Source organism: Papio anubis, chromosome 1 (genome assembly GCF_008728515.1).
Source record: "Papio anubis isolate 15944 chromosome 1, Panubis1.0, whole genome shotgun sequence".
NCBI lineage: Eukaryota > Metazoa > Chordata > Mammalia > Primates > Cercopithecidae > Papio > Papio anubis.
Genome location: NC_044976.1, coordinates 207,499,303 through 207,516,582, shown reverse-complemented (window position 1 = coordinate 207,516,582; position 17,280 = coordinate 207,499,303). Strand labels below are relative to the sequence as shown.

Below are 17,280 nucleotides of genomic sequence, written 5' to 3'. Positions count from 1 at the left end.
TTACTTTTGCCTAAAAGCATTTATCCTTCCTACCAATTGTAACATCTGACACAATGTAGATGCTAAAAGTTTGGAGGGAGGGAGGGAGGGTTTTCTCAAGACCTTCCTCAAGCACTTTGTCCTTATAAGATAAACTGATGCGTACCTTATACTCTCTCTAAATTTATGTTTGTTATACGTATTGTGCCCTGTACCATTCATTTGGAATATTATTGCTTTCTTCCTTTAGTTTACATAGCTCATTTTTAGGTAATCAAAGAGCTTGCTATTATTTGTAGATCTCTTGAGCAATACTACATAAACTAATATTTAGTTGATGTAGCTATAGCAGTAAAATGATTAGTAATGTAAAAATTAATATTTACAGAAATTAACCTAAGGAATGACTAAGGTTTAACCAAATATCACGTAAATTTTTGTTCCTAGAGCATATTTAATATAGACACAGATTACCAACAGATTACCAACTCTCTCACCCCATTTACCTTGTGTAGTAGAGGAGTGTTCATTCTTTTTGGGCTAAATTATAGTCATGGCAAATGTGTATTTACTACAGTCTTGCCTGATCTTACTCATTGCACTTCCTTGAGTGAAATTTGTTTATAACCAACCTGAGGAACAGCACTCTGCCTCTTTGTGTTTTGTTTTGTTTTTAAGGGCTTTTTGTTTTGTTTTTAAATTGAAGTCCTAATAAGAAATTATTTGCCCTCTAACAAGGGAGGATGCACTTGCTGACACTTTGCTATGTATTTATTCTTTATATAAAAAAATTAAATTTTCTAACTACTACTCCAAAGACTGTGGTTGTGACTGTAATACATTTTTACTTTTTTTTTTGAGATGGAGTCTCGTTCTGTTGCCCAGGCTGGAGTGCCATGACACGATCTCGGCTCACTGCAACCTCTGCCGCCCGGGTTCAAGCGATAGCCTGCCTCAACCTCCCGAGTAGCTGGGAATACAGCCGCACACCACCATGCCCGGTTAATTTTTGTATATTTAGTAGAGACAGGGTTTCACCATGTTGGTCAGGCTGGTCTCAAACTCCTGACCTTGTGGTCCGCCTGCCTCGGCCTCCCAAAGTGCTGGAATTACAGGTGTGAGCCACAGCGCCCAGCTCATTTTTACTGATTTTTGATACCTAACTTATATAGGAAGTACTATTTCTCCTAGGCTGTTTTTTGTTGTTTTTTTAAATTTTAAGTGTATTACTTTGAAATCACAATGTTTTCTCCCTTTGACATGCTAACACTTAGTAAGCACTGGCTTTATGGAAGCAGCTTTTTATAAGCATACTTCATTTTTTGAACCTATCAGTAATTAGCTTAATATAGAAGGATACAAAAAGCTCCATATTGTATCCATTTGGCTAAGGGAGATTCCTTTGCCTTACCTTTCTTAAAACTCCTTATTGCTGATCAAAGTTTGAGCACCCATCCTTCTGTAATAAAATATTGGATGATGATTTATCTGGTTCAAGGAGGAAGCACTATGCAGTTATCTATTGAGAAATTATTTTGCAGTAGCTTTAGTGAGTGAGACCGTCCCATCCGTACAGTACACAGGCAGGCATTATCACTCCTCACCTACTCTCAAAATAGTGGCAACTTAGCATTCATTCCAGTGATATTGGACCTTGCTTTATAGTCGAATGTATAAAAAAGGTTCAAGAGAGGTGAGGTCTGTTCTTTCCAGCGAATGGTGGACCAAGTGGTGCAGAGTGGAGGGCTAACAGAGGAAAGAGCTTCATTCTTCAAAACAGAGTGATGAAAAACACATTCTGAAATGCAAAGTATTTTCATTTTTATTTATTATCTTCATTGTTTTTTATGTATCCAGTGATTACACTTGGCCATTTATCTAGACGTTCAAGGAAGGCAGGTCTATTATGATTATTTTGAAGGCAGAATTATTTTTCTCTCTAGAAAGACAGAAATTACTTTATCTGGGAAGTTAGTCAAATGCAATGAAAACTGGCAAATGGACGAATGCTAGTAAAAAGTGTGATCCTACAACATGCTTTTACCTCAGTGTATGTTTATGGAAAGATCATAGCTTAAAATCTTCAGAAATTTGGGACATAAAAGTTTTTATGGTGGGCAATTCATGTAGTGTATGAATTAACATAATAGAAAACATCTGATTCTATTTTTAAACCTAACAAATCATTCCCCTTCATTTAAACACCTTGTTTCGTTTTACTTAAATGAGGAGACTGGAGTCTGAATGGAAAGTCTCGTTGTTTTCCAAGGGATTCTGAGAAATTTTCGTATTCAACAGTTGAACAGCGCTCTACTGTTCTAGTTGATGAAACTTCTCTTTTTTGATGTAGATGTGAATTTTCTATACAATTCTATTGTCTTCTTTTACTAGGAGTGTTAACTTTTGTGGTAAAATTCAAATAAGATTTTATTTCTTGGTAATTCTGGCTTTCAAAATGTATCTTTAAACCCTTATGCAATCTATATGTAATTAAGAGATTTCTGACATTTATTCTTACACTAAGTGAATCAGCCCTAGGATTCAGGCATGTTAACTTTTCGTGTGCTGTGTTTTTAACCTCTCCAGAGTTACATGTAGATAGCTTTTATTTCTGTGCACTTAAAATTCCCATTTAGAAAATATCTACAAATTGAAATGGAGAGGAAATAGAAATGTATTTTTTCATGAACATTTTGACACATTTCATCAAGTTTATTGATTCACCAATGTCTTAACATCAATTTGAATTAAGCATTGAATTCAAAGAGAAGGGAGTATTCATTGATGATATATATGGGCTTTTAGAAACTCCATCTTTTATAAATAATCAAGGTGTGGGCCGTACAAATTATATTTTTATCATGGAAAACATTTCAACTCCTCAAGGCATAATGTTGAACAGAACTGGAGTATTTTCTTTGGAATTTCATGAAGAGGCAAATGAAAGCTTATTATTGAATACATGTATTTTCTTGGAACATCAAAATCAGTGTATATTGTTAGCAGCTATTGCACTTAAAAATAAAGTATATTTTTACTACACAGAAATATATATGAGTGAATTTGCACACTGCAGTGTTTTATATAATTACAAAGCATCAGAGGAGTATTGTTTTAATTACACAAAGAACCCAAATGCCCATACATAGGAGAGTGATTGAGTAAACCTCCATGTAATGTAGTATTACACCTATAAAGAAGGATGAGGAAAATCTCTATGAACAGATACCAAGTGATTCTTGTGATATGATATTAAATGAAGAAAGTAAAGTGCTCATATTATTGTAGACTACCCTTCATGTAAGAACAGGGTAGAAGAACATAGACATGTATCTGTTCATTTCTGTAAAGAAATGCAGGAAGTATAAACCAGAAACTAAAAATAGTAGTTACCTATGGAGGGTAGGTGTTAACAGGATGGAAAAAAAGAAGAAACAGGAATGGGTAGTGATAATTCTTTGAATATTCTTGTTTCATAGCTCTAATTCTTAAAACTTCTATAAGGTTTCACATATTATAAAATATCCCAAAACATGTAGACAGTTAAATTCAGCCAGGATGAAGAAGAAAAGACTCAACATAAAATAACGCAGTAACAAATAAGCCTAAATGAATGAATACTTTAATACCACCGAAGATACTGAGAAAGAAGAGAATTAACCGAACAAAATATCTTTGGAAAACAATGTTTTAATTGGACATTGTAAGGCTAAAGACAAAGAACTCTATACAAAAAAACTGTAATCTAATTAGTAACTTTGTTTCTCACAGGATTATGGTTTAGCAATTCTAAAGCCATTTTATATTTATGCTAGGATTGAAAAAGTAAGTAAATATAGGCGATAATTAGAGCCAAGTTTCTCATTGTTTGGAAACATATTCCTTACAAATAAAGAGTGAGGGAAGGCTGGAATGAAATGTTTGGTGTGGGGGTGGGAATTTGAGGTATCAATTTGAAGAGCAGTAGGATGTTTTCATAGTGTCAAAGTATCTCCTCCAAGATATTTATTAATTACAAAGGGAAAAGAGAAACTTCACAATTAAGAAATCCAGCAGACACCACCTTAACCAAGCGACTAAGGTTAACATCACCAGCAGTAAGACATATGAATACCATGTGCCCTTGATATGATATACTAGGAACAGCACAGCCTCTCTGTGACATACCTGTCAACAGTGCCTTACCTCAATCCAATCATGAGAAAACATCAGACAAAGCTAAGTTGAAGAGCACTCTGCAAAGCGGCTGCCCAGCACTCTTCAAAAGTGTCAAGGTCATGAAAGAGAAGCATAGGCTGAGAAACAATCATATATTGGAGGAGACTCAGGACAAATAACAACTAAATGCTATTTGAGAACCTGTATTGGATACCAGCATAGAAAAAGGACATTCGTGGAAAAGTTGGTGAAATTTAAATAAGGTCTATAGTTGTGTTTACACTACTGTGCCAATGTTAATTTCCTGATTTTGATCATTGTGTTGTGGTGACAAAAGGTATTATTAAGGGGAGTTTGAAACTCATTTCCTTAGATACCTGTTGGCTGGTTTATAAATCAGTTTTAAAATTTGCAAATTTAAACAACTTAATTATTTTATACCTGAATATTTGATGATAGAAGTAGGAAATTCTCTTTTCTTTTTTTTTTTTTTTTTGAGAGGAAGTCAAGACTGTGTCACCCAGGCTGGAGTGCAGTGGCAGGATCTCAGCTCACTGCAACCTCCACCTCCTGGGTTCAAGTAGTTCTCCTGCCTCAGCCTCCTGAGTAGCTGAGATTACAGGCACCCACCACAACACCCAACTAAATTTTGTATTTTTAGTAGAGACGAGTATCCACTTTTATACTCTGATTGATTTCTGGGCTCATGAGATTTTGAGATCTAGCTCGGAGTCCTGGAATTCCTAAAATTCTATGGATGCAAAACTGGAGAAGCACGCAGCAGCTAAAGAGAGGAGAAATGTGAGAACAGTGGTATTATCTGCAAAATTGCATCTGTAATTTAAAGGCACTAAGACAAAACACTTCATCCAACTTAATTAACTGTGCTACCGGAACCTGAAAGTCCATCATTCGCTATTAACGCTTTTTTATTTTTAAGTCCATCATTAGCTACATGAGCTAGACATAAAGTCTTTTGTTCTTTATTAAAATGTGAGACGAGATAACACACGAAGTCATCATCAGCTATTAACACTTCAGTGTGTTTATTCATGATGCTGTTTAATGTGAAGACCACATCCTTAGAATAGAATCCTGTAGGAATAGGGCTCAGGACACTCATGTTTTAGAAAGTGAAGGATACAGGGACTCTGCTCAAACATCAACTCACTTGGATGGCATCTGACCCCATCTGGACTAGGTGGCCATCAAGTGCTACACTCATCCTCCTGGAATTTATATGCTATAGCATTTAAGCGCTGTTACCCTCTGTCTCCCTGACTCCTTGGTGGCAGAGTTTTTCCTCTATTTTAAAAATTTTATTTTTAGAACCTAGGACGATGCCTAATAGTTACAAGCATACAATATTACATTGTTAAATGATCAAGGGAAACATTTCATAGTCCTTATTCTAGTATAAAATATCAAATAAATTTCATGTAGAATATCTCTTGGTAGCTATTAATATTGTGAAACTGTCTTTGTTTTAAACACATTCACACTCATTGTGATGAATGTATTTTAAGCATATTTATGTGAGCCATCTTTACATATTCAATAATTCATTTTCTAGTAAATGCTAAAATCTATTAAATCAATGACACTGATTTATGTATATATATAGATTCATAACCTAAATATATTTATATTTTATACACATATTTATTTGCATGCTATAAAATATAAAATGTAGATATATTTTTCTGTAACTTAATAGGTATCTTTGCCAATTTAGAAACCAAATTTCTGCTCCAGAGCTGCCCTACTTAGGCATCTGTTTCCTTTAGGCGTCTGGTTGAGAAAGTACTCAGAGGGTAGCGGATACTTGGGCAGGGTAGAGACCCATTAGACAATTTTGTGTGGAGGTCAATACAGGAGGTAAATTGTCTACTTTGGTTAGAAGGTGGCTCGTTTATTCACTGAGCCTTGATTACAACAAAAGATAGAGTCACACAGATTGGAGTGATTTGGAAAGTAAGTGAAAAGGACAAAGAGTCTAAACTTCCAGCTACTACTCAAGACAGCATTAGGAAATATAAACAAGAAAACTTTCATATAGGAAGAGTTTTACACAAAGTTCTTTTAAAAATGAATTTCTGGGCTGGGTGTGTTGGCTCATGCCTGTAATCCTAGCACTTTGGGAGGACAAGACAGGTGGATCACCTGAGGTCAGGAGTTCGAAATCAGCCTGGCCAACATGGCAAAACCTCGTCTCTACTAAAAATACAAAATTTAGTTGGGTGTGGTGGCGGGTGCCTGTAGTCTTAGCTATTCGGGAGGCTGAGGCAGGAGAACTGCTTGAACCTGGGAGGTGGAGGTTGCAGTGAGCTGAGATTCTGCCACTGCAGTCCAGCCTGGGTGACACAGTCTTGACTCCATCTCAAAAAAAAAAAAAAAAAGTGAATTTCCTACTTCTATCATCAAATATTCAGGTATAAAATAATTAAGTTGGTTAAATTTGCAAATCCCTCTCTTTCCAGTCACAGTTAGCTGTACGACCATACAAATTTAAATATCTTATGTGTTGGCTTTTAGCAAGGAAATATGAAACTGAGTATATAGTGTTCTCCTCAGCCACCAGCCTATTGTTCAGTGACACTTCCCTGAACTGTGTTAGACATGATAAAGGTTGCAAAGAACACTGCATAGCCTCATCCATACTCATGGTAAGGAAAACACTGACTGTAGAGCAACAAAGAATACAAACCCATATGGGAGTTAAATTCCGTCACAGTCAAGCAATTGTCACCTCTGCTTATCCATGCACTTTATTCACCAGGGCAGAAGAAATGAGGAGCAAAAAAACAGATGCTCAAATGTTCAAGTCTAAGATTCAAGCCAACCTCCTCTAAAAAATTCTTCCTCTCAGAAAGTTTGCATAACTATAATCCAGTTTCCTTTATTATCAGCCCCCTTTAATTTCCACCATCCCTTTATCTTTCCACATAATTATTTTATCTATGAATATTTGATGACAGTTTGCAAGAAATCCATTTTCAAAAGCTCTTTTCAGAATATGCCTCTGAGTTTAATAATCTTAATGGGGTAAGCCTATTTTTAAGCTGAATAGCTCAAAGCCTTATTATCAATTCAAGTATGCTTATTTATTTATTTGGAATCACATTTCAGCAAGAAGAGTCTCTTAGAGGCCTTTCTTCATTTTTCTGAGCTGTAATTGCAATATTTCCGATGTTGAAAACTAAAATCAAGTTTAAATAATTTTGGAAGTGTAACTTTTTTCCTAGCATAATTTTTTATTTCATATCTTTGTAAAATGTAACCACAAATGCTACATCCTTATACAGATAAAGTAATTGTCAGGTATAGCATTGCTATTGCGTTTAAAAGAGCTTATGTCCATAAATGAAGATACCTTATGGGATGTAAATTGTTATTTTAAAAATGCAACAATTTTTTAGGATGTAGTTAGCTGTACATAGCCAACAAAATGGAGTATAGTGGCTCTTTTTGTGCCTTTGTACAATAGACCATAACATTCTGAGACAAAGTCAAGGGGCAGGGGGAAGGGTTGGAGGATGAGAGAATGGAGGGTAGTTGGTAGAGGATATTAAGGGGAAGTAAGGTCTGAAATCAAAAGTGAACAGTGAGTTGTAGGAGCTCTCAGGTAACTGTGGAAAACATATACATAAATCCCTTTAGTATGAGGCAAAAGCCATATATAGAACAGGCTACCCAATGCATGTGAGGCGCGTTGCATATTCTTTTCCTAATCAAGCCTTTTCTTCTTTTCACTTATTCCTGTTGTGAAGATTCGGAGTCACCACAGACTCTGCCTTGCTTCTCACTCCAGATCCCACATCCGCATCTCCAGTTGTTTCAACTGGGCTTCTTTAGACAGCTGCCCATTTTACAGCCCATGCCCTATGCTGGTTGTTTGTATTTATTTTTCTGCTCTAAGCCTGATTTTTATCACACATACAGCCTTACAAATAAGTTAAGAAGCATCCCCCTCCAAAGAAATTTACAAGAAATGAAAAAGAATAAAGTCAAAGCAAAAAGTAGCACCATAAGAAGTCACCTTGAAGAAATAAATGGCAGTTGAAACGAAATGAGCAAAGGATATACTGACTCTTGATGTACAGGATGCTCCCATCAGGTGTCAGGAGTTCCATTATACAGGATCACATGTCTTTCTTTATGACTCCAGTCCTATTACTTAACTTTGCAATAGGGAATATTAAAGTCATTGTAAAACTCTAAGTGCTACTGAAATTGAGTTTAAGGTTTAAGAATTCATGTACAGGAATACTTGGAATATTAAACTATAGCCATGTCTCGGAATGTAAATATTTAGACCTTGTTATACAACTAATTTCAGAACCACATTGTAAGTAGAACACCGTTTCTTCCTTCTTTTCTACTCCGTATCTTTTGGGAGAGTCTACAGTAGACACTGGGAGACCAAAACTCCCACTACAACAACTAGATAAAAACAAATGAGATACAGTCATCTTTTTAGAGGTATCAGAGATCTGTAGAAGTCACAAAGGTTAGATAAACTAAAATTTCAGTAAGCAGAGAATCTCTTGAATGTGAGCTGTATGCACCTGCCAGAAAAACAGAACCCATATAAGATAGATGTATTAAAAGATTTGTTACAGGAATTATCTTACATAATTGTGTGATGGGCTAAGCAAGTCTGAAATTCATAGGGCAAGTGGTCAGGGAGGGAACTCACAAGAACTCCAAATATAACTCCATGGGTCAAAGCTAAAGCTGTTGTATGGAGGATAATTACTTGCTCTCTTGGGAAAGCCTCAGTTCTGCTTCCAGGGCTTTCGGCTGGTTAGGTCAGGCCTGCTTGGATTATCCAGAATCATCTTCTTATTCAAAGTCAACTGATTAGGTACTTTAATTACATCTGCAAAATCTTATTACAACACCTAGGAGTGTTGATTGAAAGACTGGAGACTGCAGCCTGGTCAAGTTGACACATTAAAAAAAAAAAAAAAACAAAAAAAACAAAAAAAAAACACCAACATAGTCTGTCCCTTGTTAACTTTGCACTCTGCTAATAGTGCATGTGAATTATTCGACCCATGCTGCAATCACTTCTTACTTCACAGGACTGAAGCACAAGCGTATTCTCCCACATGCCCTCAAAGGGTGGGTGACTTTAAGTAACTGGCAATACTTGGAGCCTCTCCAGAATCTGCTATTCTCTAAGACCAAGAAGCACAGTCTTGATTGTCCCCACAGTAGAAACCATAAAAGTTTTAAGTATTTATGATTTATAATATTATAGGTATTTGTGATATAGTTCTGTGCCTATCTCTTCATTTTGGGGATTTCCCTTAAGACATAGGAAGGCCAATTTATCTACCTCACTTAATTTCATATAAATATATTGGGGAAACCTCCTTTAAAATGGATAAAGAGGTTTCTTTTTCTCTTCAAAGATGAGACAGAATATTTTTCCTAGAGAAAATTTTCCTGATGTTCTCCACCAGCCATTATATGTTTTTGGACTATCCCCTGTTTTCTGTGAAACTGCTCCAGTACTAAGTTTATATTCAAAAATATCTGTATAACCCAAAGCCAAATCTCTCAGAAAATGTCTTTCAGAGTTGTCAAATGAAGTCGAATCTGAGGGGAAAAAGGCTTCCACCATTTATTTCCTTTGGATATACATTTATTGAATATTCTGATGTCCGTTTTGTCAATGTAGAGGCAGTTCGCAAGATCATTTCCAGCTGAATAACTCAGGCTGCCCGGTATTGATCCATGCTTCCTCCTGGGATCTGCACACCTGGAAGTGAGCTGTGCAGACCGCAAAGTCAGAGGCACTGTCTCATCCATTGGCAAAGGGAATGACTCAGCTGTGCATCAACCATGAGCTGGGTTTAATGAACACTGAAGCAGAAAATTTACCATCTGGCTGGCCACGTGCATGCAGTGGCAAGTAGAACTCCATCAGCAGCACTCAATGCAGCTCAACTATAGCAAAGAGGGCTGCATGCAGAGCTGGCACCACATCATCTACACCAACCCCTCTGCTTAGCCCTGCAGTCTGTACAGCTCCACTTAACAATGACTCCATGCGGCAGCCCAGCTTGCAGTAGCAGGAGCCTCCATCAGCACCAGTAAAGGCCAGTCTCAATCTCACAGGCCTTCAAAACCCCCTCACACAGAGGATATACCCCCATGTTAAAAGACTGAACAGGTGTGCATCCAATTTCCTAGTCTATCTGCCCTCACAATGAACTCCAGGTTTGGATACTCTCCAAAAGTGCATGCTCAAGAAGGGGATCACCTAAAATGGTAGGCATTTAATTTACTAAATCCAGATGACAAAGACATCTCTCTTCCTTACCCCTTGGAAGCCAACTTTTTAAAGGCACAGGACCTACTCTCCATTGGTGTTCTGATGCTAAAACTAGCCAGATCTGGCACCTTTACCCTCATTCACAAAACAGACTCTGAGCCATCTGCTTCCAGAGAAAGGCAGCTTTTCAAGTGACCGGGGGTACCCTAACATAGTTGAGATCCCTTCAGTGGAGCTGTCTAGCAGCCAGAGGCCTGAAGATCAGGCTAGATTATAGTATTTGTAAATAGTCAGATTTCCCTGGTCTGTCTTGTTTCTAAAATCAGCAGCCGAGAAGCAGCGGAGGAAGGATGGAGCATGCCAAAATGGCACAGCTGGATAGTGATGGTCTATCCAGGGTGAGCAGACGCTGCCACTCAAAATACCCGAGGGCAACTTTAATGCCCACCACAGCTGGGGGATCCATGGGAAATGAGCAGCTAGAATGGAAAGCTACCACTGGCGCCTGGTCAAAGACCCCATGCCCACTTGTCTAAAGTCTCAGTCCACTGCATTTACCCCTCATGCCACATCTCCAACCCCCTCTCAAAGTTGCAAAGCTACTACCAGATCTACTTGTTGCTGGAGGGCTCAGGAGGCTCTCCGGATGCCAGTGTGACCCCAGGAGAGTCTCTGCATGCTAGTGAGACCCCAGCCCCAGCTAGTTTCCAGGTTCTTGACACCACCACGAGAAACAATTCAGAGATGAGTCAGAATGAGGTGAAAGGCAGGAAGCTTTTATTGTAAAGCGAAAGTACACACTTAAGAGCGAAGTGCAGGCATGCTTGTGAGAACAAGTCATGCACACAAAGCTTGACTTTCTAATTTTACGAGTGTTTCTTTAACTGAGGGTGGAATAATCATTAGGTGTTCTGGAAAAGGAGATGATTTCAGGATGCACCTCCACTCCTACCACCCCTTTCTCCCCTATTTGGGTTTGCCTGGAAGAGTCATGGACATGTCACCCCACCAGGATTTTGGCCATTTTCTCTCCCTTGTTTTGGATTTTCTGTTATCCTGTGGTTTCTTTGCCTAGTTTCTGTTTTAGCTGTTGTTTGAGGTTTTCCATTTTCCTGTAACTACCCAGTGCCATTTCTATCTCATGCTGACACAAATGGGGACATTCTCTTCCCCATTATCTCCATCAATTTCCTTTCTGCCCTAACAGCTCCACCCTTTCATGCCCTAGCATATGTCCAGAAGTATCTTCTAAGGCCACACTAAACCATAGGCATCTATTGATTCTGCTCAGTGATCGGGAGGACGGGGTGTCTCTCACCATTATTTCATTTGTTCCACAATCTCGATCTAAACCACACTGTCATTCTGGTCATTCTGGCCAGTGCTCCCAACTGCACCAAAGTAACAAAGAAATAAATGTTCAGCCGGGTTCTCAGATTATCAAAAGTAACACATCAGATACAGTTAACATTATTTTCATCAGGGATACATGATGCTATGAATCCATTTTTGCCCCCGTGGTGCTTTCCTTGTTCTTCCTGGAGGTGTAGCCAAAAGTTGGTGGTTTCAGCAGCTTATATGGAACGGGAAATCTTCGAGGTGAGAGAACCCTAGAATTGTGGGCTCAGTGACCCTACACTATTTTAAACTTTCTTGGGAGAGATGAGTGAGACAGTGACCTCAAGAATTATTCTATTATCCTAAAACAAAATGTATAGTTGCACTATAGTTACAAACACCTTCTAGGTGAGGCACAGTGGCTCACACCTGTAATTCTAATGCTTTGGGAGGCCGAGGCAGGAGGAAGCTCAAGGCCAGAAGTTTGAGACCAGGCTGGAGAACATAGCCAGATCCCATTTCTACGGGGGCGGGGGGGGGGGGAAGGAAAAAATTAGCTGGGCATGGTTGTGCATGCCTGTAGTCCCAGCTATTTGGGAGGATGAGGTGAAAGGATCACTTGAGCCCAGGAGTTCAAGGCTACAATGAGCTGTGATCGTACCAATGCACTCCAGCCTGAGCAACAGAGCAAGATACTGTCTCAAAATAAAATTAAATAATTTTTTTTTCTTAAACTTCTTTACTTCTGTATTTTATTTCTTGCTGTGTCATTGGCTTACTTAAGGATTTGATGTATCAGTATGGGTTATGATTTGCCTTGGTGGATTATTCTTTTTGTGTTATTTTTCTATACTTACAATTCTTTTTACATGCTATTTAATGAAAAAGATCATATAATGGAGAAAAGTAAATCATTTAAATTTTACACTTGAGGGACATAGGGACAATAAAAGTACTCTTGAGAATGACAAAAATGTTCAATATCTTGAAAGATATATTAGTGTCACAGGTATAGGTATTTGCCAAAACTCATCAAATTATACACTTAAGATCTGTGCATTTCCAACTGGAATGTACTTAATGCAACAGAACTGCGCACTTAGAAAAGGTTTAAATGGCAATTTGTACATTATGCATTTTAACCACAGTAAAAAATAGATCTGTGCATTTCACCATATGAAAATATATCTTAAAAGAAAAATATTTTAAAATCCCATCCTTGTGTTAATTGACCATCTGCAGAACGTAAGTGATTGTATATTATACACACTACTTTCAATCCATGCTGTCCAAACTCTGCCTGTGATATGGGATTTTTATCCTTTCAAGGTGTATTCTTTGCCTCTTCCATTCATTCAGGCACCCTACTAGCTGCCTGACACTGCTTTCAGAGAAGAGTACTTTCAGGGAACCACTTCTGATGCTTCTTTCACCACTTCTAAGGATTGTATAGCTGCCCGGAAGTCCAGGTAGCAGTTTCTTTCCACAGCCACGCTTAAGTGATGGAATGAGGACCCCATGCCATGCTCAGTAATGACTATGGCCTTGGAGAAGGAAGTGTGGAGCTGTTCAACTGACAAGTGTGAGATAACCTGACAATGAGTTACTGAAAAGCCTGCTCTCATAAAGGCTACCACATAAGGCAGTAACCAGTAAAGCCTTTGTGGTTTTTCATTTCTCACCTCAAGAAAAAAAAATATATATATATCGATCTTTTTGTAGAAAAAAATGTGTACAGTGAATACAAAAATGCCTTTGTCAAATAAGAATGTTTTCAACAGGCGTTCACAACAGAGATAAGGCAACAAGTTAACAGTCTGAGTAAAAGAACAAAGAGAGGTCTATCTAGGAAAAAAATCGATATGGTTTGGCTGTGTCCCCACCCAATTCTCATCTTGAATTGTTACTCCCATAACTCCCGTGTGTCATGGGAGGAACCTGGTGGGCAGTAATTGAATCATGGGGCAGGTCTTTCCCATGCTGTTCTCATGAGAGTGAGTAAGTCTCACGAGGTCTGATGATTTTAAAACGGGAAGTTTTCCTATAAGTTCTCTCTCTCTCTGCCTGCCGCCATTTATCTAAAATATGACTTGCTCCTCCTTGCCTTCTGCCTTGATTGTGAGTCCTCCCCAGCCTCTTTTTCTTCCCAGTCTCACTTATGTCTTTATCAGCAGCATGACAATGGACTCATACAGTAAATTGATACCAGTAGAGTGGGGCACTGTTGAAAAGATACCCCAAAATATGAAAGCTACTTTGCACCTGGGCAACAGGCAGAGGTTGGGACAGTTTGCAGAGCTCAGAAGAAGACAGGAAAATGTGGGAAAGTTTGGAACTTCTTAGAGACTTATTAAATGGCTTTGACAAAAATGCTGATAGTGATATGAACAATAAGGTCCAGGCTGAAATGGTCTCAGATGGAGATGAGGAACTCATTGGGAACTGGGGCAAAAGTGATTCTTGTTATGTTCTAGCAAAGAGACTAGTGGCATTTTGCCCCTGCCCCAGAGATTTGCAGAACTTTTAACTTGACAGAAATGATTTAGGGTATCTGGTGGAAAAAATTTCTAAGCAACAAAAGCATTCAAGAGGTGACTTGGGTGCTGCTAAAAGCATTTAGATTTAAAAGGGAAGCAGAGCATAAAAGCTTGGAAAATTTGCAGCCTGATAATGCGATAGAAAATAAAATCCCATTTTCTGAGGAGAAATTAAAGCTGGCTACAGACATTTGCATAAGTAACAAGGAGCCGAATGTTAATCCCCAAGAAAATGGGAAAAATATCTCCAGAGCACGACAGAGGTCTTCATGGCAGTCCCTCCCATAACACGCCTGGAAGCCTAGGAGGAAAAAATGGTTTCCTAGATTGGGCCAAGGGTCCCTGTGTTGTGTGCAGTCTAGGAACTTGGTGCCCTGTGTCCCGGCCACTCCAGCCATGACTAAAAGGGGCCAAAGTACAGCTTGTGCTGTGGCTTCAGAGGGTACAAGCCCAAAACCCTGGCAGCTTCCACATTATGTTGAACCTGCAGGTGCACAGAAGTCAAGAATTGAGGTTTGGGAACCTCCACCTAGATTTCAGAGGATGTATGGAAACACCTGGATGTCCAGGCAGAAGTTTGCTGCAAGGGTGGGGCTCTCATAAAGAACCTCTCTAGGGCAGTGCAGAAGGGAAATGTGAGGTAGGAGCCCCCACACAAAGTCCCTACTGGGGTACCACCTAGTGGAACTGTGAGAAGCGGGCCACCATCCTCCAGACCCCAGAAAGTTAGATCAACCTATAGCTTGCACTATGCACCTGGAAAAGCCTCAGACACTTAACACCAGCCCGTGAAAGTAGCCAGAAGGGAGGCTGTACTCTGCAAAGCCACATGGTTGGAGCTCCCCATGACCATGGGAACCCACCTCTTGCATCAGCATCAAGATCATTTTGGAGCTTTAAGATTTGACCGCCCTGCTGGATTTTAGACTCGCATAGGGCCTGTAGCCTTTGTTTTGGCCAATTTCTCTCACTTGAAATGGCTGTATTTACCCAATGCCTGTACCCCCATTGTATCTGGAAAGCAACTCACTTGCTTTTGATTTTACAGGATCATAGGTAGAAGGGACTTTCCTTGTTTCAGATTAGACTTTGAATTGTGGACTTTTGAGTTAATGCTGAAATGAGTTAAGACTTTGGGGGACTGCTGGGAAGGCATGATTGGTTTTGAAATGTAAAAAGGACATAAGGTTTGGGAGGGGCCAGGGACAGAATGATATGGCTTTGCTGTGTCCCCACCTAAATCTCTTGAATTATAACTCCTACAGTTCCCACATGTTGTGGGAGAAACCTGGTAGGAGGTAATTGAATCATGGGGGTCAGTCTTTCCCATGCTGTTCTCATGACAGTGAATAAGTCTCACGAGATCCGATGGTTTTAACAACGGGAGTTTTCCTGCACAAGCTCTCTCTGTTTGCCTCTTGCCATCCATGAAAGACATGACTTGCTCCTTCTTGCCTTCTGCCATGATTGTGAGGCCTCCCCAGCCACGTGGAACTGGAAGTCCATTAAGCTTCTTTTTCTTCCCAGTCCCCGTTATGTCTTTATCAGCAGCATGAAAACGGACTAATACAAAAATGTTTTGGCTCTTTACTTTGTTTTCATTCAAATGCACTGATATGTGTTCAAGTGAAGCCCTAGATTTCTAGCAGATATCATTTCTGAAGCCTTTAAATTTATCAACTTTGATAGTGCTGGTTATGGTTTAAAGAAATTTTTTTCCTACATGAATTCAGTTGGTTGAGTCCTCTAAAATGACTCTCAGTGTCTTATGCTCTGGTCCAGCATCTGGTCTGTATATCCTAAAACTGAAATTCTTCACTGATGTAATATTTTTCAAAAAGAAAAAAAAAATCAATTCCATAGGAAACTAGAATGCATACACTATAAAAACAAACAAACATCATTTTTCACCTGGGTCTTCCAATGTGAAAGTTTAAATTCACTGGCAAACACAAGTTCCCAGGAAAAAAAATGCAGATTAAAAAATGAAGCTAAATTTTACCAGATTAAACTGTTTAAGAATTGGCTTCAGATTTTAAGATTTAGGACACCTAAAACCAATAAAAGAAAGAGCAAAATAGAGCAAAGGTATCTTAGCAAACTACATTTAAAAAGACTAAGAGGTTTTAGTTGACTATGAGTTCATATAAATAAACAATGATATAACATTGTTTTATATATATTAAATTAAAGAAATTGACAGAGGTGAGTCTCAATAATTTTAGAGGTTTATTTTGCTAAGTTGAGGACATGCTCAGGAAAAAGGAACACAAAATCACTGGCAATATCTGTGATTCATACTTTTTCCAAAGAGGGTTTAGGGACTTCTAGGGACTTCTATATTTAAAGAGGAAAGAGCAAGCAGTAGGGAAAAGAGAAAGAAAAAATGGGGGCAAGGGTAGATAAAGATGACAGGCAGTTGCATTCTTTTGAGTCTTCCATCAGCTTTCTCTGAATTCACATTTTACATGTGAATGGAGAGATAAAGAAATAGCCAATTATGCATTCATCCTGTGCTCAGTGAATCTCCATTTTTACATAAGACAAAGTAAATATAGAGGAGAGGAAACAGTCAAATATGCATTTGTCTCAGGTGAGCAGATGGATGACTTCTAGTTCTGTCCCTTGTTCCATACCTGTGAAGATAAGCTATTAATTTACTTTGTCAGGGTGAAATTCAACACAATTGTTATAGGGTAAAGATCTTGGGGTCAGGCTGGGCACAGTGGCTCCTGCTTGCAATCCCAGTGCTTTGGGAGGCTGAGGTCAGAAGATCACTTGAGGTCAAGAGTTTGAGATCAGCCTGGGGAACATAGTGAGACTCCATCTCCATAAAATATATTTATATAAATAGCCAGGCATATTGGCAAGTGCCTGTAGTCCTAGCTACTTAGAAGGCTGAAGAGGTAGGGGTACTGCTGGAGCCCAGGAGTTGGAGACCGCAGTGAGCTATGATTGTACCACTGTACTCTAGCCTGGGTG

General features: G+C 38.8%; 1 long non-coding RNA gene across 2 annotated transcripts in view; it reads right to left on the bottom strand.

The window, feature by feature from the left end:
* Positions 1–17,280, bottom strand: part of LOC108583521 — a 492,012-nt gene that overhangs the window by 354,376 nt on the left and 120,356 nt on the right. The gene's annotated exons all lie outside the window — the stretch shown is intronic.